At 42.8% G+C, this 24836-nt stretch overlaps 1 long non-coding RNA gene across 1 annotated transcript; it reads right to left on the bottom strand.

Annotated features, from left to right (window-relative positions):
• Positions 1-18309: 18309 nt before the first annotated feature.
• LOC149466208 (uncharacterized) lies at positions 18310-21827 on the bottom strand. Its single transcript, XR_016312107.1, has 2 exons — positions 21686-21827; positions 18310-18395 (listed from the first exon to the last, which is right to left on the bottom strand). It is a non-coding gene; the product is annotated as an uncharacterized LOC149466208 (long non-coding RNA).
• Between the last annotated feature and the right edge of the window lie 3009 nt (positions 21828-24836).

The following is a 24836-nucleotide window of genomic DNA, read 5'->3' as shown; positions in this document are numbered from 1 at the left end:
CAGTCGCTCCATGCTTCATCTGTGCTCACCGTTCGCAGCTGCTCGCCACAGAGGAATTTCTCCTCGCATTTGGCGAGCGGTCGAGCGGCTTTTTCAAGCCCTGGGTTAACAGATGGGGTATTGGAGGTTCAGTCAAGCCAGTCCTCATTGGTTGAAGCAGTGGGATGGAAGGCAGTGCAGCTGTAGTATTCCTGCATTAATAATCCTTTACTCCATTATAGTGATGTGACATGTATACAGTAATGTATATCCCAGCTCCCCTGTACTCCATTATAGTGATGTGACATGTATACAGTAATGTATATCCCAGCTCCCCTGTACTCCATTATAGTGATGTGACATGTATACAGTAATGTATATCCCCCCTCCCCTGTACTCCATTATAGTGATGTGACATGTATACAGTAATGTATATCCCAGCTCCCCTGTACTCCATTATAGTGATGTGACATGTAACAGTAATGTATATCCCAGCTCCCCTGTACTCCATTATAGTGATGACATGTATACAGTAATGTATATCCCAGCTCCCCTGTACTCCATTATAGTGATGTGACATATATACAGTAATGTATATCCCAGCTCCCCTGTACTCCATTATAGTGATGTGACATGTATACAGTAATGTATATCCCAGCTCCCCTGTAGTCCATTATAGTGATGTGACATGTATACAGTAATGTATATCCCAGCTCCCCTGTACTCCATTATAGTGATGTGACATGTATACAGTAATGTATATCCCAGCTCCCCTGTACTCCATTATAGTGATGTGACATGTATACAGTAATGTATATCCCAGCTCCCCTGTACTCGATTATAGTGATGTGACATGTATACAGTAATGTATATCCCAGCTCCCCTGTACTCTATTATAGTGATGACATGTATACAGTAATGTATATCCCAGCTCCCCTGTACTCCATTATAGTGATGTGATATGTATACAGTAATGTATATCCCAGCTCCCCTGTACTCCATTATAGTGATGTGATATGTATACAGTAATGTATATCCCAACTCCCCTGTACTCCATTATAGTGATGTGACATGTATACAGTATGTATATCCCAGCTCCCCTGTACTCCATTATAGTGATATGACATGTATACTGTAATGTATATCCCAGCTCCCCTGTACTCCATTATAGTGATGTGACATGTATACAGTAATGTATATCCCAGCTCCCCTGTACTCCATTATAGTGATGTGACATGCATACAGTAATCATAGTAATGTATATCCCAGCTCCCCTGTACTCCATTATAGTGATGTGACATGTATACAGTATGTATATCCCAGCTCCCCTGTACTCAATTATAGTGATATGACATGTATACAGTAATGTATATCCCAACTCCCCTGTACTCCATTATAGTGATGTGACATGTATACAGTAATGTATATCCCAGCTCCTTTGTACTCCATTATAATGATATGACATGTATACAGTAATCATAGTAATGTATATCCCAGCTCCCCTGTACTCCATTATAGTGATTGGACATGTTGTATACAGTACTTACTGTCCCCCCGAGTCTCCTGCGGTGGTGGAGAGCGGACCTCTCCTGCATCTGTCCCCTCGACGGCGTTGCCGCAGAAGCCGAAAACCAGAAGTTGTAAACCGGAACTCAGCTTCACAATGAGGTTTGGAGCACAGGTGCAGTCGCTCCATGCTTCATGTGTGCTCACCGTTCGCAGCTGCTCGCCACAGAGGAATTTCTCCTCGCATTTGGCGAGCGGTCGAGCGGCTTTTTCAAGCCCTGGGTTAACAGATGGGGTATTGGAGGTTCAGTCAAGCCAGTCCTCATTGGTTGAAGCAGTGGGATGGAAGGCAGTGCAGCTGTAGTAATCCTGCATTAATAATCCTTTATCCCTTTGGACACGACACAGTGCTCTGAAACTCCTTCAGAGCCCATGTGCCAGTGGACAAAAAGAGCGAATATCTCCTAAGCGGTGCATGTTTAGGAGATATTCATTTTACCTACAGGTAAGCTTTATTGTAAGCTTACCTGGAGGTAAAAGATACAAAAGTGGGTTCACTTCCAGACATCCCTGGTTTCTGGGGACCGGGCCAAGTATGGTTAGCATGTCCACCTGGAAGTACTAGGGTCTTTGGTTCGAATCCCAGCCACGACACCACCTGCCTGGAGTTTGCATGTTCTCCCTGTGCCTGCATGGGTTTCCTCCGGGTACTCCGGTTTCCTCCCACACTCCAAAGACATGTAGGTAAGTTGATTGGATCCTGTCTAAATTGTCCATAGTATGTGTATGTATGAATGTGAGTTAGGGACCTTAGATTGTACACCCCTTGAGGGTTAGGGACTGATGTGAATGTACTATATATATATATATATGTAAAGCACTGCGTAAATTGACGACGCTATATAAGTACCTAAAATAAATAAATAATAAATAACTCCCTTGACTCTGGAGTGGATTCAAATATGGTGGGTTAATGGTAGGAGAATAGGAGAATGGTAGGGTTAATGGTAGGAGAATGGTAGAATTAATGGTAGGAGAGTAGATGGGGTACTGGAGGTTCAGTCATGCCTGTCCCCATTGGTTGAAGCAGTGGGATGGAAGGCAGTGCAGCTGTAGTAATCCTGCATTAGTAATCCTTTATCCCTTCTCATGCTGGGCTGGTCTGGGGTTGGGGACACTGGAACATTTGTCTTGAGTGATGTCTGTTGAGGCTGACTCTGTCCGTACTGACAGAAGTATGACTGCCGACCTGAGCACAGCCACTTCCGGAGAAAGAATTGGAGACACATTTTATCCAGAGACAACAACCTGAAAGTGGGATCGGTCTCCAGAAACCAGGGATATATGGTCATTTTATTTTAGGTCAAACTGACTAAACACTTAAGCCCCGTACACACGATGAGAATATTGGACGAATTATCATCTGTTTTTTTTTGCATGCTAGTCTCATATCGAGCATATAGAGCTGAACTAAAGTGTCAGGGCCGGATTTATATCTCAGGAGCCTTTAGGCAGAGAATTCAGATGAGCCCCCCCCCCCCCCCAATAAAAAAAAGAAAGATATAATTTTTCTTCATAAAATATTTGTATATGTGTGAAGGAGAATGCTGCGGACTTTGATGTAAAGGGGAACTGTGATGTAAGGAGGTCTCTGGTCACCAGAGCCTTCCTTACATAAGAGTCCCCAGAGATCCTCTCATCATAGCTCCCAACTTGTGAACTTCAGAAGGAGGGACACCTGAGAATGGAAGTGTCCTGTAGTGTGCCTAATGCACTGTGACAAAATGGGTGTGGCCAAATGCTTGGCAGTGGGAGGGGCTTAAGGGGAGTGGATAAACAAAACCCAGGCTTTCTTGTACCTAAAAAATATGCTTTGATTGCTGTGCCACAGCAAGAGACTCGCAGACACAACCCCAAGGTCCAGGATTGTGTTATGTACAGAGTGCAGGGTTCAGGATTGTGTTATGTACAGAGTGCAGGGTCCAGGATTGTGTTATGTACAGAGTGCAGGGTTCGGGAATGTGTAATGTACAGAGTGCAGGGTTCAGGAATGTGTTGTGTATAGAATGCATGGTTCATCGAATGTGTTATGTACAGAGTACAGGTATCAGAAATGTGTTATGTATAGAGTGCAGGGTCAAGGAATGTGTTATGTACAGAGTGCAGGGTTCAGGAATGTTTTATGTACAGAGTGTAGGGTTCAGGAATGTGTTGTGTACAGAATGCATGGTTCATTGAATGTGTTATGTACTGAGTGCATGGTTCGGGAATGTGTTATGTACAGAGTGCAGGTTCAGGAATGTTTTATATACAGAGTGCAGGGTTCATCGAATGTGTTATGTACCGAGTGTAGGGTTCAGGAATGTGTTATGTACAGAATGCATGGTACATCGAATGTGTTATGTGCAGAGTGCAGGTTCAGGAAGGTGTTATATACAGAGTGCAGGGTCCAGAAACGTTTTATGTACAGAGTGCAAGGTCCAGGATTGTGTTATGTACAGAGTGCTGGGTCCAGGAATGTGTTATGTACAAAGTGCAGGGTTCAGGAATGTTTTATATAAAGAGTGCCGGGTTCAGGGATGTGTTATGTACAGAGTGTAGAATTCAGGAATGTGTTATGTACAGAGTGCAGGGTTCAGGAATATGTTGTGTATAGAATGCATGGTTCATCGAATGTGTTATGTGCAGAGTGCATGGTTCAGGAATGTGTTATGTACAGAGTGCAGGGTTCAGGAATGTGTTATGTACAGAGTGCAGGGTTCAGGAATGTGTTATGTACAGAGTGCAGGGTTCAGGAATGTTTTATGTACAGAGTGCAGGGTTCAGGAATGTGTTATGTACAGAGTGTAGGGTTCAGGAATGTGTTATGTACAGAGTGCAGGGTTCAGGAATGTGTTATGTACAAAGTGCAGGGTCCAGGAATGTGTTATGTACAAAGTGCAGGGTCCAGGAATGTGTTATGTACAGAGTGTAGGGTTCAGGAATGTGTTATGTACAGAGTGCAGGGTTCAGGAATGTTTTATGTACAGAGTGTAGGGTTCAGGAATGTGTTATGTACAGAGTGCAGGGTTCAGGAATGTTTTCTGTAGAGAATGCATGGTTCATTGAATGTGTTATGTACTGAGTGCATGGTTCGGGAATGTGTTATGTACAGAGTGCAGGGTCCAGGAATATGTTATGCATAGAGTGCAGGGTTCAGGAATGTTTTATATACAGAGTGCAGGGTTCATCGAATGTGTTATGTACAGAGTGTAGGGTTCAGGAATGTGTTATGTACAGAGTGCATGGTTCAGGAAAGTGTTGTGTACAGAATGCATGGTTCATCGAATGTGTTATGTGCAGAGTGCAGGTTCAGGAATGTGTTATGTACAGAGTGCAGGGTTCAGAAATGTGTTATGTACAAAGTGTAGGGTCCAGGAATGTGTTATGTACAGAGTGCAGGGTCCAGGAATGTGTTATGTACAGAGTGCAGGGTTCAGGAATGTGTTATGTACAGAGTGCAGGGTTCAGGAATGTGTTATGTACAGAGTGCAGGGTTCAGGAATGTGTTATGTATAGAGTGCAGGGTTCAGGAATGTGTTATGTACAGAGTGCAGGGTTCAGGAATGTGTTATGTACAGAGTGCAGGGTTCAGGAATGTGTTATGTATAGAGTGCAGGGTTCAGGAATGTGTTATGTACAGAGTGCAGGGTTCAGGAATGTGTTATGTACAGAGTGCAGGGTTCAGAAATGTGTTATGTACAGAGTGCAGGGTTCAGAAATGTGTTATGTACAAAGTGCAGGGTCCAGGAATGTGTTATGTACAGAGTGCAGGGTCCAGGAATGTGTTATGTACAGAGTGCAGGGTTCAGGAATGTGTTATGTACAGAGTGCAGGGTCCAGGAATGTGTTATGTACAGAGTGCAGGGTTCAGGAATGTGTTATGTACAAAGTGCAGGGTCCAGGAATGTGTTATGTACAAAGTGCAGGGTCCAGGAATGTGTTATGTACAGAGTGCAGGGTTCAGGAATGTTTTATGTACAGAGTGTAGGGTTCAGGAATGTGTTATGTACAGAGTGCAGGGTTCAGGAATGTTTTGTGTAGAGAATGCATGGTTCATTGAATGTGTTATGTACTGAGTGCATGGTTCGGGAATGTGTTATGTGCAGAGTGCAGGGTCCAGGAATATGTTATGTATAGAGTGCAGGGTTCAGGAATGTTTTATATACAGAGTGCAGGGTTCATCGAATGTGTTATGTACAGAGTGTAGGGTTCAGGAATGTGTTATGTACAGAGTGCATGGTTCAGGAAAGTGTTGTGTACAGAATGCTTGGTTCATCGAATGTGTTATGTGCAGAGTGCAGGTTCAGGAATGTGTTATGTACAGAGTGCAGGGTTCAGAAATGTGTTATGTACAAAGTGCAGGGTCCAGGAATGTGTTATGTACAGAGTGCAGGGTCCAGGAATGTGTTATGTACAGAGTGCAGGGTTCAGGAATGTGTTATGTACAGAGTGCAGGGTTCAGGAATGTGTTATGTATAGAGTGCAGGGTTCAGGAATGTGATATGTACAGAGTGCAGGGTTCAGAAATGTGTTATGTGCAGAGTGCATGGTTCGGGAATGTGTTATGTACAGAGTGCAGAGTTCAGGAATTTGTTATGTACAGAGTGAAGGGTTCAGGATTGTGTTATGTACAGAGTGCAGGGTTCAGGAATGTGTTATGTACAGCATGCCAACAAAGTTTTTCCCCTAGTATGTAGTCGGACTTTTAAGGCAACACACCAAAGTAAAAATATGTCATCATTTTTATTACAAATGGTTAAAAAACATTGGATCGTCACAAAAGAACACATCGGGCTAAAAACACCATATATAAGGTGGCTGAATAGGCGATGCAAGCTTGATGTGGAAATGAATCCTCCTTTTTCAACTGATGGAGAGAAGAGGAGAAGGATGTCTGAAAAGAGCTCTCTGGGTACATTAGAGAACAATAAAAATCCACGTCCGCAATTATAGGTGTGAGAGAACTACATTCTCATACAGTACAGTACATGTGTTACATACCATCCAATTGTTCTTGGTCTTTCCAAATCACCAATAAATTAAAAACTTCTTTTTATGTCCACCAACATCACCAACCAGCATCCCAAACCAGAATTTCCACAAAGGGGAGTCGCAAAGATTCCGCACATCCAAGTCCATGTCAGGAGTCTCCCAGGAGAAATACATAAGACAAATGACTTGTAATGCTTAATGCCCAAGCTAGGCAGATATCAGGAGGACTTCTTGTACTATATAATAGCCCCATCAGAAGGGGGAGTATATGTATTTAAAATTGCACAAGCACAAACCCCAGACTCCTCAGTCTTCATAATGTATAAGAAAAAATTCCAAGGCCATGTGTAATTACCACAAGCACTCAGAGTCCAGAAGGCCCAAAGTCAGAGTCGTAATGTCCTAAGAGTCTTACCAGCATTAAAAGCCCGGCATTTACAGGTCATCAGATATACCACACCTTCTATGTTACAGTCCGCACAGAATTTTGGGAGGAAAGTCTCTCCATTGGGTAGGGTCAATAGTTTGTCTGAATTAATCCAGGGTGATAAATTACATTGGTTACATTTAAGCATTCCTGTAAGACAGGTTTTTAAATGTGATGGGCAGGGAATGTAACGACTCTTACCTAGTTTATCACGTAAAGATGTAAATTTCCTGAACACTATTTCTGGGTAGTTGCCAATATATTTCTTCAAAGTGGGATCTTCTAGCCTGGACACATCGAAAGAGTAGATCAAGGGGTCCTTCCCATATGAGAAAGATATCATCTATGAAACGATACCACATCGTAATGTGGCTTGTCAGTGACCCCAATTCCTCATTGGTCAAAGAGGTACAGATTGATGTAGGATGGGGCACAACATGTTCCCATCGCTATGCCCTGTACCTGGAGGAAGTGGAAACCCTCAAAATTGAAAATATTGTGGGTCAAATTGTTTTCCAACACCAAAACAATGAATTAATTGAGATTGTAATTTTGTCTACATGACTGAGAAAGTATATGTTTAATGATCAGTAAACCTTTGTCATGGGAGATAGAACTGTACAACGCCTCAACATGGATTGCTACAAGTACTGCTTAGATAGTTGGATACCATCCAGATATTGCAGTAAGTGAATGGTATCCCTAATATGTGCTAGGAGGGGTGTTGGGGGCATATGCAATAGGAGGAATGATTGGAGGGGAATATGTGCATTGAGGGGTGTTGGGGGGGATATGCGCTAGGAGGAAGGATTGGGGAGGATATGTCAAAGGACGAGTGACTGGGGGGAATGTGTGCTATGAGGGGGGATTGGGGGATATGTATTGGGGGAAATTGAAGGGAGGGGAAAGAATATGTGTTAGGAGGTGAAAAGAGGGGGTATGTGTTATTAGAAAGGTTTGGGGAATATGTGCTGGGGGGGGGATTGGGATTATATATGCTAGGAGGGGGGGATTAAATGTGATATGTGCGAGGTGGGCGGATTGGGGGAATATGTGCACGGAGGAGGGATTGGAGGTGGGTATATGTGTAAGGAGGAGGGATATATGCAAGAAGGAGGAATTAAGGAGGATATGTACAAGGAGGGTGATTGGGGGGAGGAGATTTGTACAAGGAGCAGGGATTAGTGTAGATATGTGCAATTAGGAAGGATTGGGGGAATATGTGCAAGGAGGAGGGATTAGGGGGGATATGTGCATGGAGGGGGGATATGTGCAAGGAGGGGGGATTGGGGGTATATGTGCAAGGAGGGAGGATTGGGGGAATATGTGCTAGGAGGGGGATTGGGGGGATATGAGCTTGAAGGGGGGATTGAGCAGTATGTGCTATGAGGGGAGATTGGGGAGTATGTGTTAGGAGTTGGATTAGGGGGAGGGGAAGGATGTGTGCAAGGAGGTGAAAATAGGGGGTATGTGCTAGGAGAGGGGATTGGGGAATATGTGCTGGGGAGGATTGGGTGAATATATGCTAGGAGGGCAGATTGGGGGGGGTATGTGTTAAGAGGGGGAAATGTGCTAGGAGAGGGGATTGGGGGGATATGTGTTAGGAGGGGTATTGGGGGGATATGTGCTATGAGGGGGTTTGGGGGTGATATGCGCATGAAGGGGGGATTGGGAGAATATGTACTAAGAGGGGGGATTGGGAATGGGAGTTTTTGCTAAGAGGGGGTGGGGGATTTGGGCTAAGAAGGGGAATTTGGGGGGTCTGGGTGGGGAGGGAGGATTTGTGCTGGGAAAAGTAATAAGATGGGATGCGAGAATAAGAAATTTGAGGAAAAGAAGATGTGTGCTGGGGGGGGGGGGGATTCTATTGGGTAGGGGAGATTTGTGCTGGGGAATTAGAGATTTGAGCTGGGAGGTTGGATTGAGTGCCATAGGTTTTTGTGCTTTGGCTTGCAGAGGGAATTAATGCTTAGGGGGTGAGTGTGCTGATCGGTACTGTTTGTTTTTTTGTTTTTTGAGGAGGAGAGATTTATGCTGAGACATGAATTGAGGGCATTCAGTATATCCCCTCTCCTCACATCACACAGCTGAGATCGGATTTCCTTACAGACACAGCCTCGATCTGTAGTCAGCTATACACTGTGCAGATGGATGCTGTGTCTGTAAAGGAATCTGATCTCGGCTATGTGCTGTGTGGGGTGCAGGAGAGCTGATTACCCAGACTGTATGCAGTGTAGGGAAGGGAGGGGGAGACCTGCTGAGTGCTCTGCCAGCTAATACTCTGTCCCCTTCTCTGCTGATCAATGTCTTATACCCTGCTGATTCCTGTCCTCTGCACTGCTGACCTGACAACACATTTTCTCCACCCTGCTGACCCTTGTCCTCTGTTCTGCTGACCCCCTGCACACTGTCCTCTGCTTTGATAGCCCCCTGCACACTGTCCTCTGCTCTGATAACCCCCTGCACACTGTCCTCTGCTCTGATAACCCCCTGCACACTGTCCTCTGTTCTGCTGACCCCCTGCACACTGTCCTCTGCTTTGATAGCCCCCTGCACACTGTCCTCTGCTCTGATAACCCCCTGCACACTGTCCTCTGTTCTGCTGACCCCCTGCACACTGTCCTCTGCTCTGATAACCCCCTGCACACTGTCCTACAAACTAATGACCTCTGTAGACTGCCCTATAATCTGCTCACCCTATCCTCTGCCCTGCTGGCCCCCTGTACATTGCCCTACTGACCTCACATTCTCTGCCCCCCTGAGATTTTACTGCACCCCTGCATCAGACAGTCTAGATTTGGCCCTGGTTAAAAGTCCCACTACATACAGGTGAAACTCTAAAAATTAGAATATCGTGCAAAAGTTCATTTATTTCAGTAATGCAACTTAAAAGGTAAAACTAATATATGAGATAGACTCATTACATGGAAAGCAAGATAGTTCAAGCTGTGATTTGTCATAATTGTGATGATTATGGCTTACAGCTCATGAAAACCCCAAATCCACAATCTCAGAAAATTAGTATATTACATGCAATCAATAAAACAAGGATTGTACATAGAACAAGACCTCTGAAAAGTATAAGCATGCATATGTACTCAGTACTTGGTTTGGGCCCCTTTTGCAGCAATTACTGCCTCAATGCAGCGTGGCATGGAAGCTATCAGTCTGTGGCACTGCTGAGGTGTTATGGAAGACCAGGATGCTTGAATAGCGGCCTTCAGCTCTTCTGCATTGTTCGGTCTCATGTCTCTCATCTTTCTCATGACAATGCCCGTTTCACCTGTACTAGGGGAAAAACTTTGTTTTTCCCCTAACACATTCCTGAACCCTGCACTCCATACATAACACATTCCTGGACCCTGCACTCTGTACATAACACATTCCTGAACCCTGCACTCTATACATAACACATACCTGAACCCTGCACTCTGTACATAACACATTCCTGAACCCTGCACTCTGTACATAACACATTCCTGAACCCTGCACTCTATACATAACACATTCCTGGACCCTGCACTCTGTACATAACACATTCCTGAACCCTGCACTCTATACATAACACATTCCTGGACCCTGCACTCTGTACATAACACATTCCTGAACCCTGCACTCTGTACATAACACATTCCTGAACCCTGCACTCTGTACATAACACATATCTGGACCCTGCACTCTGTACATAACACATTCCTGAACCCTGCACTCTGTACATAACACATTCCTGAACCCTGCACTCTGTACATAACACATTCCTGAACCCTACACTCTGTACATAACACATTCCTGAACCCTGCACTCTGTACATAACACATTCCTGAACCCTGCACTCTGTACATAACACATTCCTGAACCCTACACTCTGTACATAACACATTCCTGAACCCTGCACTCTATACATAACACCTTCCTGGACCCTGCACTCTGTACATAACACATTCCTGAACCCTGCACTCTGTACATAACACATTCCTGAACCCTGCACTCTGTACATAACACATTCCTGAACCCTGCATACTATACATAACACATTCCTGAACCCTGCACTCTGTACATAACACATTCCTGAACCCTGCACTCTGTACATAACACATTCCTTGACCTCGCACTCTGTACACAATGCACTATTGAATCCTTCCCCACTTTATGTAACATTCCACATTTTGAGAAAATCCATTTGTAATGGAAGCTTTTTATTTATTGTTTGAAATGATTGTGCCAGGGTTTGTGTCCGTGAGACTCTTGCTTGTGGCACAGCAATCAAAGCATATTTTATAGGTACAAGAAAGCCCTGGTTTTGTTTAACCACTCCCCTTAAGCCCCTCCCACTTTTAAGTATTTGGCCACACCCATTGTGTCATTGTGCATTAGACATGCTGCAGGACACTTCCACCCTCAACTGTCCCTCATTCTGAAGTTCAAAAGTTGGAATCTATGGTGAGAGGATCTCTGGAGACTCATGTAAGGAAGGCTCTGGTGACCAGAGACCTCCTTACATCACAGTTCCCCTTTACATCAAAGTCCACAGCTTTCTCCTTCACACATATACAAATGTTTTACGAAGAAAAAAAGTAGTTCTTACTGTCTTTTTTTTGTTTGGGGGAGGGGGCTCTTCTGAGTTCTCTGCCTATAGGCTCCTGAGATGTAAATCCAGCCCTGACACTTTAGTTCAGCTCTGCAGGGACTACATCTTCAGCAGTACTGGAGTATCTCATGACCATGCCCTGTCTACCTCGGGCCCCTCCTACACTGACATTCAAGGTTCAAAAATATTTATTGAGGGATGAATATGCCATTGCAACAGAATAGTTGTCAAGAACAATGCACAAGAAGAAAGTAGAGCCAGATGTGGGTCCCTCAACAAGGGATCAGCATTTAGAGTCCAAGAAGGAACTAAAGAACAATGGCAGCCACAATGGTTGAAACCCAGTGAAACACAAGGTATAAAATACCCGACACTTTCAGGGTCCATGGTGCATGTACCATAGACTAAGTGACCATAGCTTTAGTAATAGGAGTATAAAAAGTTGGTGTCTTCCAAGGCCTAGCAATTGTCTGTTTTGTGACTACCGTGGCATAAAAGAGGTAACAAGATTGGTTCCTGGTCAGCTCCAAAGGTGCAATATTCAACATTTTGTGACTATCGTGGCACAAAAGAGCAGACAAGATTGGTTCTTGAGAAAAGAAAAATGGGACGATCATCAGGTGGTAGGAAGTGCCATGTCCCTATTAATTGATAATGGAGAAAAGAATATTGAGTGGACTTTTTAGGAACAAAGTACACCAAAAGATTGGTTCTTGGTCAGCTCCAAAGGTGCAACATTCAACATTTTGTGGCTATCGTGGCATAAAAGAGGAGACTAGATTGGTTCTTGGTCAGCTCCAAAGGTGCAACATTCAGATGTGCAATCTGTAGATCGGCTTTAATGGGTCTACCAAACAGGTGTGGAAAAATAGTACGCTGGCATTTAAATGGGCACTCACCCATGACATCACCAGAGAAAAGACTTTCCTAAAAGAGGAGCTAACACCCTGTTATAACTTTCCCCTTACCATGCTATATTGAGAACAGAGCCATCTAGTGGTGGGCAGTCTAACAGCACCTGACAACATAGGAATAAGTCCCCAGTCACACTGGGTGCGACTTGGCATGCGATTTGCATGCCATGAGACTTGCCAAGTTGCACCCTATTGTCCGCAATCAGAGCAGTCATATAGTTGCGGTTCCAACTTGGTTGGAGCCGCACCAATTTCTAAAGTAGTGCATGCACTACTTTTGGTGTGATTTGCATATACATCTGTGTCAGATATCTTGCAAATCACACCTCAAATCACAATGACACCTCAACTCTGAATTTATGCGACTTATAGTGAAGTTGCATGATTTCAAAGTCGGGATCAGTGTGACCGGGGGGGAGGGGGGGGAGGGGGGGAGGGGTAACTCAACTCACTTTGCAGACATGTCAGAATGGCAGCATTTGGCCATATTTGTACAGTGAAAGCTTTATACGTAGTGTGCTGCTGTGTTTCATGGACAGAGAACGATGGTAATTTTAAAATAGAGGGAGTTTCCTACTATACAGCTAATCTTATACGGGAATAACAATTTTAGTATTGCTGCCATGAATTCCAGTGAGCATTGCTGATGGCGGTTTGCTGGATGGAAAATGTTCTATAAATGTTATTAAAGAGAAAGTAAAAGTATAAAGAGTAAGTGCCGACTGATCCATTCTGTATGCTTTTATCTTGATTGGATAAAGTGGAGGATCTCTCCGGATCAGTGGGGCTGCTGAATCCAACTGAGAGCTGATAAGTGCGCTAAGGACATGATTTCCCCCCAACTAATGTGGGTTCTTGATATAAAAATGATTAAAAAAAAGAAAAAAACTCAGTGTATGCTCCATCTTTATTATTTATAAGACATCTGTTGTGCAATTAGCTCAATGACATTCCACATCAGATGATTTACAATTCACGTTTCAACATGTTTTCTGTATTTTACACATGATTGTGGGCACAAGACCAGCGGCCGCTTTAGCCAACCCTGCTAAAAGTCGTTTTTCCCCTTCAACATCCCCTTCATCTTCACCATCTTTCTTTTCTTCATTGGCATCTCTCCTGGGAAAAGACACAGTAATCAGTAAATAAAGCAACATTGATTATGACACAAAAACTGCATTTCACTGGGACCACAAATGTGTATTTTTCAGCTTCATTGACTACCCTGGTGTTGCTTTTTAGAGCCAGCAGGCAGCATCCATGTAATAATTAGAGATGAGCGAATTATTCAAAAATTCGATTCGGCTGATTCGCCGAATTTCAGGAAGAAATTCGATTTGATGCGAATTTATTCGCTACGAAGTTAACTTATAAAAAGGGTTTCTAGGCTTCAGAGAGCCTTTAAATTAGTGCAGAACACTGTACCTTTAATTTAAATGCTCTTGGAGATGAGGAAGGAGAAGGAGAAGGAGAAGGATGAGAAGAAGGAGAAGGAGAAGGATGAGAAGAAGGAGAAGGAGAAGGATGAGAAGAAGGAGAAGGATGAGAAGAAGGAGAAGGATGAGAAGAAGGAGAAGGAGAAGGATGAGAAGAAGGAGAAGGAGAAGGATGAGAAGAAGGAGAAGGAGAAGGATGAGAAGAAGGAGAAGGATGAGAAGAAGGAGAAGGAGAAGGATGAGAAGAAGGAGAAGGATGAGAAGAAGGAGAAGGAGAAGGATGAGAAGAAGGATGAGAAGAAGGAGAAGGATGAGAAGAAGTATGAGAAGAAGGAGAAGGATGAGAAGAAGGAGAAGGATGAGAAGAAGGATGAGAAGAAGGAGAAGGATGAGAAGAAGGATGAGAAGAAGGAGAAGGATGAGAAGAAGGAGAAGGAGAAGGAGAAGGATGAGAAGAAGGAGAAGGAGAAGGATGAGAAGATGGAGAAGGAGAAGGATGAGAAGAAGGAGAAGGAGAAGGATGAGAAGAAGGAGAAGGAGAAGGATGAGAAGAAGGAGAAGGATGAGAAGAAGGAAAAGGAGAAGGATGAGAAGAAGGAGAAGGATGAGAAGGAGAAGGATGAGAAGAAGGAGAAGGATGAGAAGAAGGAGAAGGAGAAGGATGAGAAGAAGGAGAAGGATGAGAAGAAGGAGAAGGATGAGAAGAAGGAGAAGGATGAGAAGAAGGATGAGAAGAAGGAGAAGGATGAGAAGAAGGATGAGAAGAAGGAGAAGGATGAGAAGAAGAAGGATGAGAAGAAGGAGAAGGATGAGAAGAAGAAGAAGGATGAGAAGAAGGAGAAGGATGAGAAGAAGGAGAAGGATGAGAAGAAGAAGAAGGATGAGAAGAAGAAGAAGGATGAGAAGAAGGAGAATTCCAAGCCGGCAAAAAGTGTATCTGCAGAGCTCCGCTATTTCTTAGCGGAGCTCTGCAGATACACTTAGCGGAGCTCTGCAGATACACTTTTTGCCGGCTTGGAATTCTTCTTATTTTCATCCTACTTCTTCTTCTTCTTCATCCTCATCCTTTTCTTCTTCTTCTGAGGATGAGGATGAGGATGAAGAAGAAGTAGGATGAAAATAAGAAGAATTCCAAGCCGGCAAAAAGTGTATCTGCAGAGCTCCGCTAAGTGTATCTGCAGAGCTCCGCTATTTCTGACAGTTCTGTGACATTCCCTCCATACAGCGGTTGAAACATTGTATCTATTTGTTTCCATAAATGGAAACAAATAGATACAATGTTTCAACCGCTGTATGGAGGGAATGTCACAGAACTGTCAGAAATAGCGGAGCTCTGCAGATACACTTAGCGGAGCTCTGCAGATAGATACAGCGGTTGAAACATAGGCTATGTTTCAACCGCTGTATGGAGTGAATGTCAGAGAACTGTCAGAAATAGGCTATTTCTGACAGTTCTCTGACATTCACTCCATACAGCGGTTGAAACATAGCCTATGTTTCAACCGCTGTATCTATCTGCAGAGCTCCGCTAAGTGTATCTGCAGAGCTCCGCTATTTCTGACAGTTCTCTGTCACAGAACTGTCAGAAATAGGCTATTTCTGACAGTTCTGTGACATTCACTCCATACAGCGGTTGAAACATTGTATCTATTTGTTTCCATAAATGGAAACAAATAGATACAATGTTTCAACCGCTGTATGGAGGGAATGTCACAGAACTGTCAGAAATAGGCTATTTCTGACAGTTCTGTGACATTCACTCCATACAGCGGTTTCAACCGCTGTATGGAGGGAATGTCACAGAACTGTCAGAAATAGGCTATTTCTGACAGTTCTGTGACATTCACTCCATACAGCGGTTTCAACCGCTGTATGGAGGGAATGTCACAGAACTGTCAGAAATAGCCTATTTCTGACAGTTCTGTGACATTCCCTCCATACAGCGGTTGAAACATTGTATCTATTTGTTTCCATAAATGGAAACAAATAGATACAATGTTTCAACCGCTGTATGGAGGGAATGTCACAGAACTGTCAGAAATAGCCTATTTCTGACAGTTCTGTGACATTCCCTCCATACAGCGGTTTCAACCGCTGTATGGAGGGAATGTCACAGAACTGTCAGAAATAGGCTATTTCTGACAGTTCTGTGACATTCCCACCATACAGCGGTTGAAACCGCTGTATGGAGTGAATGTCACAGAACTGTCAGAAATAGGCTATTTCTGACAGTTCTGTGACATTCCCTCCATACAGCGGTTGAAACCATAAATGGAAACAAATAGATACAATGTTTCAACCGCTGTATGGAGGGAATGTCACAGAACTGTCAGAAATAGCCTATTTCTGACAGTTCTGTGACATTCACTCCATACAGCGGTTGAAACATTGTATCTATTTGTTTCCATAAATGGAAACAAATAGATACAATGTTTCAACCGCTGTATGGAGGGAATGTCACAGAACTGTCAGAAATAGGCTATTTCTGACAGTTCTGTGACATTCACTCCATACAGCGGTTTCAACCGCTGTATGGAGGGAATGTCACAGAACTGTCAGAAATAGCCTATTTCTGACAGTTCTGTGACATTCACTCCATACAGCGGTTTCAACCGCTATATGGAGGGAATGTCACAGAACTGTCAGAAATAGCCTATTTCTGACAGTACCATAAATGGAAACAAATAGATACAATGTTTCAATCGCTGTATGGAGGGAATGTCACAGAACTGTCAGAAATAGCCTATTTCTGACAGTTCTGTGACATTCCCTCCATACAGCGGTTTCAACCGCTGTATGGAGGGAATGTCACAGAACTGTCAGAAATAGGCTATTTCTGACAGTTCTGTGACATTCCCTCAATACAGCGGTTGAAACCGCTGTATGGAGTGAATGTCACAGAACTGTCAGAAATAGGCTATTTCTGACAGTTCTGTGACATTCCCTCCATACAGCGGTTGAAACCATAAATGGAAACAAATAGATACAATGTTTCAACCGCTGTATGGAGGGAATGTCACAGAACTGTCAGAAATAGGCTATTTCTGACAGTTCTGTGACATTCCCTCCATACAGCGGTTGAAACAGCTGTATGGAGGGAATGTCACAGAACTGTCAGAAATAGGCTATTTCTGACAGTTCTGTGACATTCCCTCCATAGGCTATTTCTGACAGTTCTGTGACATTCCCTCCATACAGCGGTTGAAACCGCTGTATGGAGGGAATGTCACAGAACTGTCAGAAATAGCGGAGCTCTCTGCAGGGACACTTTTGCCGTCTGATCGGGAAAAATCCGATTCGCGCACCCGAAGTAGGCTAATATTCAGATTCAACGCGAATCAAATTTTTCCTGAAATTCGTATCGAATTCCACTTCGCCTGGTTCGATTCGCTCATCTCTAGTAATAATGATAGTTATATAGTTACATAGTTAGTCTGGCTGAAGAAAGACAAAAGGCCATCCAGTTCAACAACAAAAAAAAAAAGTTAAAATCCTATACCCACAATTGATCCAGAGGAAGGCAAAAAACCCAGCAATACATGATCCAATTTCTTTTATAATCTCCTAAGAGGCAATCGGACATTCCCTGGATCAACTTTACCTATATCATACATGATAATGATCACTGCGTCTAACTTCTACATGCAGTGGAAGGGAATGACCTCCCCTTCTGCTGCCTTCTGCCCCTTGCTTGGGCTCTCTCATCCCACCGGGAGAGCTGAGCTACCAGCTGGTGCATCCACCGGCTGGCCAGATAACCAATGAAAGCCGGAACTGGAAGTGAAAACTACCAGGGTCCCATGGCAATCATCACCTCCAGTTCTAGTAGATGTCAATTCCAGCCCACACCATTCCGGTCGGTGGAACGCCGAACACAAGGGGGTATGACTGTTCTTTGGTAACAGACCGTCTACATCAGTGCTGAACTTGGGCACAATATTACTGTACGTGAGTACAATACTTTTGTTTACCTTCTTCATCCATTTTATAATAAGATACTAAAACTATACTGTAGTTCTTTCCTTTTGGTTTGATGGTGTGGTGTTTCTGAATGGATGCATCAAGAGCAATGGAGATTGGGGAAGAGCTATAGTGGAGTGGCATTACTGGTTTGGAGGATACTCACTATCCTGCAGTGCTTCTTGACCTTTAGTAATATGGAGGTCACTGGATGGTGGTGAGTGTGCACTTCTCACAGAGGGGGGGGGGATCGAGGTGGCACAATTGCAAGATTTGTTATTAAAGGCACAGGGAATTGTAATGCACAGTGTGGTAGACATATTGCATATGTTGGACAGGTAATTGTTTAGGATGGAGAGAACAAGTAGTAGAGAGTTTTGTATCTTGATGCACACTTAAACTATAGAACCTATTAGAGCATTGGAAATCTATATTATATTTAAAAAACAGTCTTCTACATACTTACTCTTGTTCACAGAGAGATAAGTTGATGGTGCCAAGAAAGAAAAGGAGTAACAGGGATTTCTTCAAGGTGAACATCTTTGAGCTCTCTGGATAATTTGGATTCATAGAAAGAAAAAGAAGACAAAATTGAAAATATGACTCAAAAATATTACTAGGCCCCCTATTGTTAGGTGCACATAAAATGGTTGTTCCATTACAATAAAAAGTCCAATGTTTGCTCGAAATCATCATAAAGGATCGCATACACCTGGCACCCATTATGGGCAGGTTGAGTGTATTTTTTAATGACATGGATTTACTTGATGCTTTCTGGACTGTCAAGGATCCGTTAAACGATCACCCTGTCACATGTCCACCACACACAGGGTGGTAAAGAGGGGATAATAAAGTGATTTACACTTAAATATCTCAAACCGTATATAAGACCAGCCGTGATACCTTTTCACAGCCCGCACTACCTCTGGTCACCACCAGATGGAGACTCCACTCCAACCCAGCTGGTCGACCACACATTGGCAGATACGATCTTACATACAACCTTGTGCCCTGATTAGAGTTGAGGACCAGCTTAGTAATCACACACCCTTCTAAGGTCTCTTCAGCTATCCTAGCTTGAACCCCGGTGTTGATAACCCTTCCACTGTCCACACACCCCCACACCAGACGCACCACAAAGGTAGCCTGCCACCACCCAACAGTTTATCCGCAGAACGGTCTGTTGAGACACCACACACACACAGATCTCCGTCTGGCAGATCTGATACCTTTGCAATCTGCGTGCAATCTGCCCACTCACAGTGCAGTTGCATACAGATTGGCAATGAGCTTAACCGAGGCACTAAAATACAATACAATATAACCCAATCTAATCTCTCCGATCTAGTCTCTCCGAAGATATGAGCATGTGCTTAAATACACAGAAGTTCACTAATTAATTTTAAGATTTAATTTCCCAAAGTGGGCAGTGCATAAATAATGTACAAAATATAAAAAGTTACAGAAATACAAAAGATATAAGAAGACACACAAATGACTAATTACTATAAAATAAAAGGGAATAAAAAGACAGAATAACACTTTACCCTGAGGCTGGAGCAAGCCAGACACTTAGCAATCCATTGGTCGATCGAACCAGCTCCGTACGGATCACCCTGTCCAAATGTCCGTGCGTTCAATTTATTGCGATTTGGACATGGGCGGGACATTAGTCTTCGGCCTATTGACTCTGGGGGAGGTAGTCCTGACCTGCCCACAAGAGGTACTGTGTATGGACCTGCCCAAGTTCAATTGGGCCGAGACTGGCCTGAACACCAAGTCGGGGATTGGATTTCTGACACCAGCGCGTCAGCCCGATCGCAACAGTACCAAACACCATCCGACTGTCGCACCCCCGCGTCATCTAACCATTCCATGCATTTCCCTGGCTTGCTCCCCAAGCCACAAATATGATTCTTATATGCAAATGTAGCGTACAGAATGGCCTGCACAAAGGAAGCATTTCCATCTCTCTCCAACTAATATTTCATCTTTTATAAGAGATTAAACATACCCCTTTGATGAATACATAAACCTAGCCGTCCTGTCTACTATAAAAAATTCCTAAACAGGTTTTCCCAGCAGGTGATAATCTCTTTAACACAAAGATGTCACCTCCAGGAGGCCTGGCTTTAGGCTAATTAACGCTAATTGATGCTAAATGATGATTGAGTCTGTAAGGCCTATTGAGTAATTGTGTATACATACACATCTGATCCCAGACCATTTGTTTGTACCTTCTGTTCATTTCCCTACTGCCCAGGGGCTCAATGTACATCCTTAATTACCAGACTGGTCCTGCACATACCTTTGCAATGAAAGGGCCTGACATAATCTAATCTACTCAACCTATCATGGCTATGATACATATTTCCACTCAAATCTTACATGTCCCTTACAATAAATTTTACATGTCCGTTACATGGACCTTACTGGATCTGGCTACCCATGGATAAAATAAATAATTGGGTGTCTTGACCTATCTTGTTCCTCAATCCCAAAAGGAAGAGCACAGCGGGTTCCTAGGTGTCATAAGAGCTGGGTCACAAGAACCAAAGTTCTAGTATCCATTGTCTATGGTTTCCAGGGCTTTCTATCTTAAACAGAAATACGTTTTGCCTCACCTTGTCTACCCACTCTGGGCCTCACTCAAGTAGTGCTAAAGGATGTTAGATGGAAAATAATTGTATTGTATATGAATCTGCTTTACTAACTGGACTAAGAGTTTCATTAAGGTTTTTCTTGTATGGATGGGAAGAGTCCCCAGATAATGGTCTCTATGTTCCAGGTTTATAGAGAAGGAGAATGAGACTATTGACAAAAAAGTTAACAACCTCCCCCGCCCCAAAAAAAAAAACACACACAAAACAGGCAGACTAGATGGACCACTCGGTCTTTTTCTGCCATCACTTTTCTGTTTCTATTGAAATTATGTGAAAATGGTTGATCATTATATGGAATAGAAATAGCTTTCTACTGTACTATTTCCTAATAAGGGCATACATATATGTATAACTGTGATAGAATATGTAATAATATTTGGGTCAAATGATTGATATTGCAATTCATTGAAAGTGTGTTAGGTTTTTACTATGTACTGAAGGGCAATATCCCATCCCCCTCTTCTACTGGTCAGCTGGTAACAAAGATTTGAATGACACCATGTGCAACATGTAGTATCTGCTCTGTACCAGAATTGTTCTCTAACATCCGGACACACACTTCCACAAATCTGCACACACAAATCTGACTTAAGCAAAGATTTTTTGTTTCTGCTAAAACTTTATATTTATTAGGTTTTATATTTTGTTACATTTACTAATTAAGTACAAAATTGCTGACAAACACATTTTTTATTTTTATACAAGTAAATAAGTACCATTTATCTTTAAACACTTCTCATCCCTAAAAGGTATTTTTTCAAAGTTTAAGAAGTACCGAAAATAAAGTTAGAGAAAGGACCACTGATCAGACTGCTAACGGGGACTTATTACGGGACCCCACTACGAGCTGTGGAGAAACTTTAGAGAACTTTTAGTTGACCATAACCCTTTAGTGACCATTATAGTGCAACAATGGATTCCTCCTTTACATTTCAAATGTAGTTAAAGTTTGAAGAAACTTGGGCAGAGGATTTACCTAAAACATTCATTGTGCAAAATAAGCCATTGTGGGGAAAATGATATGAGGAACCTTACCATCATTTCAAGTCAAACTAAAACAGAGGAGGCAATTCAACTTTACCTGAAATCTGAATACGAAGGTTTCTTTCCTTATCAACAATTATACAGTACTAGGAATAATAATAGGATAATGATATTCCAGCATAGACAGTACTTACCGGGGGGGTTCAGTTGGTACTGAGAATGTAGACAGCTGGAAGACTTCAGTGAAGGTCTACCCAATGAACAACGGGGTCGGCTTATATATTAGCAGACAAACAAGTTGAGTTAATAGAAGTTTTAATTAAAGTTTGATTTAATAGTCACATCTTTCTTAGGTACATATAACTGATACCATATGTATTCATTCAAATATTTATCTTCTAGCCTCCAGGTAGGATAAATATCAGCACCCAGTCAGGAGTTTAGATATCTCCTGATCTGCTACGTAGAGTTTAAAAAATATATAAATCAATTTAAGTGGAATTCCAGTTTATTTTTTTCCTATACAGTAGCATGGAGTCATTTTGGACAGTTATGTGATCTTTTTTAAAGCCTGGTACTCACGATCAGCAAATCATATGAAAAATACCAGATTTAAAGCGATCGTATGATAATCTGATTATTAGTACACAGCTTTCATCCGAAAATATTTGAAAGGACGAGCACGAATATTTTTCTTGCAGGAGACCAGATCGTACAATTTTAATTTTAATCAGTACAGTTCTCGTCCGAAGATACAATACAAATACATTACATCACTTACAAATTTTCTTTCTGTCATACGAGAATTTTCGTATGACAGAAAGGATGCATATGCAGGACTTACCTTAAAACGAACCCCTCTAGCAGTGCGGCGTACCCACTGCAGAGGCTTCCATCTTCACCCAGTCTTCCTTCCTGGTTCTGGACGCCTGACTGGCCGAGCCACATTGATGTCACTCCCGCACACGGGAGTCTCTGGACATGGCACAGTGCTCTGAAGCTCTTTCAGAGCGCATGTGCCAGTGGACAAAAAGAGCGAATATCTCCTAAGCGGTGCATGTTTAGGAGATATTCATTTTACCTACAGGTAAGCTTTATTGTAAGTTTACCTGGAAGTAAAAGATACAAAAGTGGGTTTACTTCCAGACATCCCTGGTTTCTGGGGACCTGACCATGTAAGGTTAAATAACGTTTATTAATATAAATAACTCCTTTGACTCTGGAGTGGATTCAAATATGGTGGGTTAACACAGGGGTTAAAATTTCAAGTCCAGACCTACTAGCCAGTCACAAAACTTACTCTCCACCAGTTGCCCCACCCAACCTTGCCCAGATCCGCCCCCCCAACCCCACCCCCGGCCAGCCCCCAACCACACTCCCTTAAAGCTTATGAAATTACATTTTTCTTTAGAATAAGTAGTCCGAAATATAAAACTGTATACAGTAATGTATATCCCAGCTCCCCTGTACTCCATTATAGTGATGTGACATGTACACAGTAATGTATATCCCAGCTCCCCTGTACTCCATTATAGTGATGTGACATGTATACAGTAATGTATATCCCAGCTCCCCTGTACTCCATTATAGTGATGTGACATGTACACAGTATGTATATCCCAGCTCCCCTGTAGTCCATTATAGTGATGTGACATGTACACAGTATGTATATCCCAGCTCCCCTGTACTCCATTATAGTGATGTGACATGTATACAGTAATGTATATCCCAGCTCCCCTGTACTCCATTATAGTGATGTGACATGTATACAGTAATGTATATCCCAGCTCCCCTGTATTCCATTATAGTGATGTGACATGTATACAGTATGTATATCCCAGCTCCCCTGTACTCCATTATAGTGATGTGACATGTACACAGTAATGTATATCCCAGCTCCCCTGTACTCCATTATAGTGATGTGACATGTACACAGTAATGTATATCCCAGCTCCCCTGTACTCCATTATAGTGATGTGACATGTACACAGTATGTATATCCCAGCTCCCCTGTAGTCCATTATAGTGATGTGACATGTACACAGTATGTATATCCCAGCTCCCCTGTACTCCATTATAGTGATGTGACATGTATACAGTAATGTATATCCCAGCTCCCCTGTACTCCATTATAGTGATGTGACATGTATACAGTAATGTATATCCCAGCTCCCCTGTATTCCATTATAGTGATGTGACATGTATACAGTATGTATATCCCAGCTCCCCTGTACTCCATTATAGTGATGTGACATGTACACAGTATGTATATCCCAGCTCCCCTGTAGTCCATTATAGTGATGTGACATGTACACAGTATGTATATCCCAGCTCCCCTGTACTCCATTATAGTGATGTGACATGTACACAGTAATGTATATCCCAGCTCCCCTGTACTCCATTATAGTGATGTGACATGTATACAGTAATGTATATCCCAGCTCCCCTGTACTCCATTATAGTGATGTGACATGTACACAGTATGTATATCCCAGCTCCCCTGTACTCCATTATAGTGATGTGACATGTACACAGTATGTATATCCCAGCTCCCCTGTACTCCATTATAGTGATGTGACATGTATACAGTAATGTATATCCCAGCTCCCCTGTACTCCATTATAGTGATGTGACATGTATACAGTAATGTATATCCCAGCTCCCCTGTATTCCATTATAGTGATGTGACATGTATACAGTATGTATATCCCAGCTCCCCTGTACTCCATTATAGTGATGTGACATGTACACAGTAATGTATATCCCAGCTCCCCTGTACTCCATTATAGTGATGTGACATGTACACAGTAATGTATATCCCAGCTCCCCTGTACTCCATTATAGTGATGTGACATGTACACAGTATGTATATCCCAGCTCCCCTGTAGTCCATTATAGTGATGTGACATGTACACAGTATGTATATCCCAGCTCCCCTGTACTCCATTATAGTGATGTGACATGTATACAGTAATGTATATCCCAGCTCCCCTGTACTCCATTATAGTGATGTGACATGTATACAGTAATGTATATCCCAGCTCCCCTGTATTCCATTATAGTGATGTGACATGTATACAGTATGTATATCCCAGCTCCCCTGTACTCCATTATAGTGATGTGACATGTACACAGTATGTATATCCCAGCTCCCCTGTAGTCCATTATAGTGATGTGACATGTACACAGTATGTATATCCCAGCTCCCCTGTACTCCATTATAGTGATGTGACATGTATACAGTAATGTATATCCCAGCTCCCCTGTACTCCATTATAGTGATGTGACATGTATACAGTAATGTATATCCCAGCTCCCCTGTATTCCATTATAGTGATGTGACAT

This window comes from Staurois parvus, unplaced genomic scaffold (genome assembly GCF_062004578.1).
Source record: "Staurois parvus isolate SC_StPar_1 unplaced genomic scaffold, SC_StPar_1.0 ptg000132l, whole genome shotgun sequence".
NCBI classification, from domain to species: Eukaryota; Metazoa; Chordata; class Amphibia; order Anura; family Ranidae; genus Staurois; species Staurois parvus.
The sequence above is the reverse complement of the archived record's forward strand: the minus strand, read 5'-3'. Positions and strand labels throughout refer to the sequence as shown.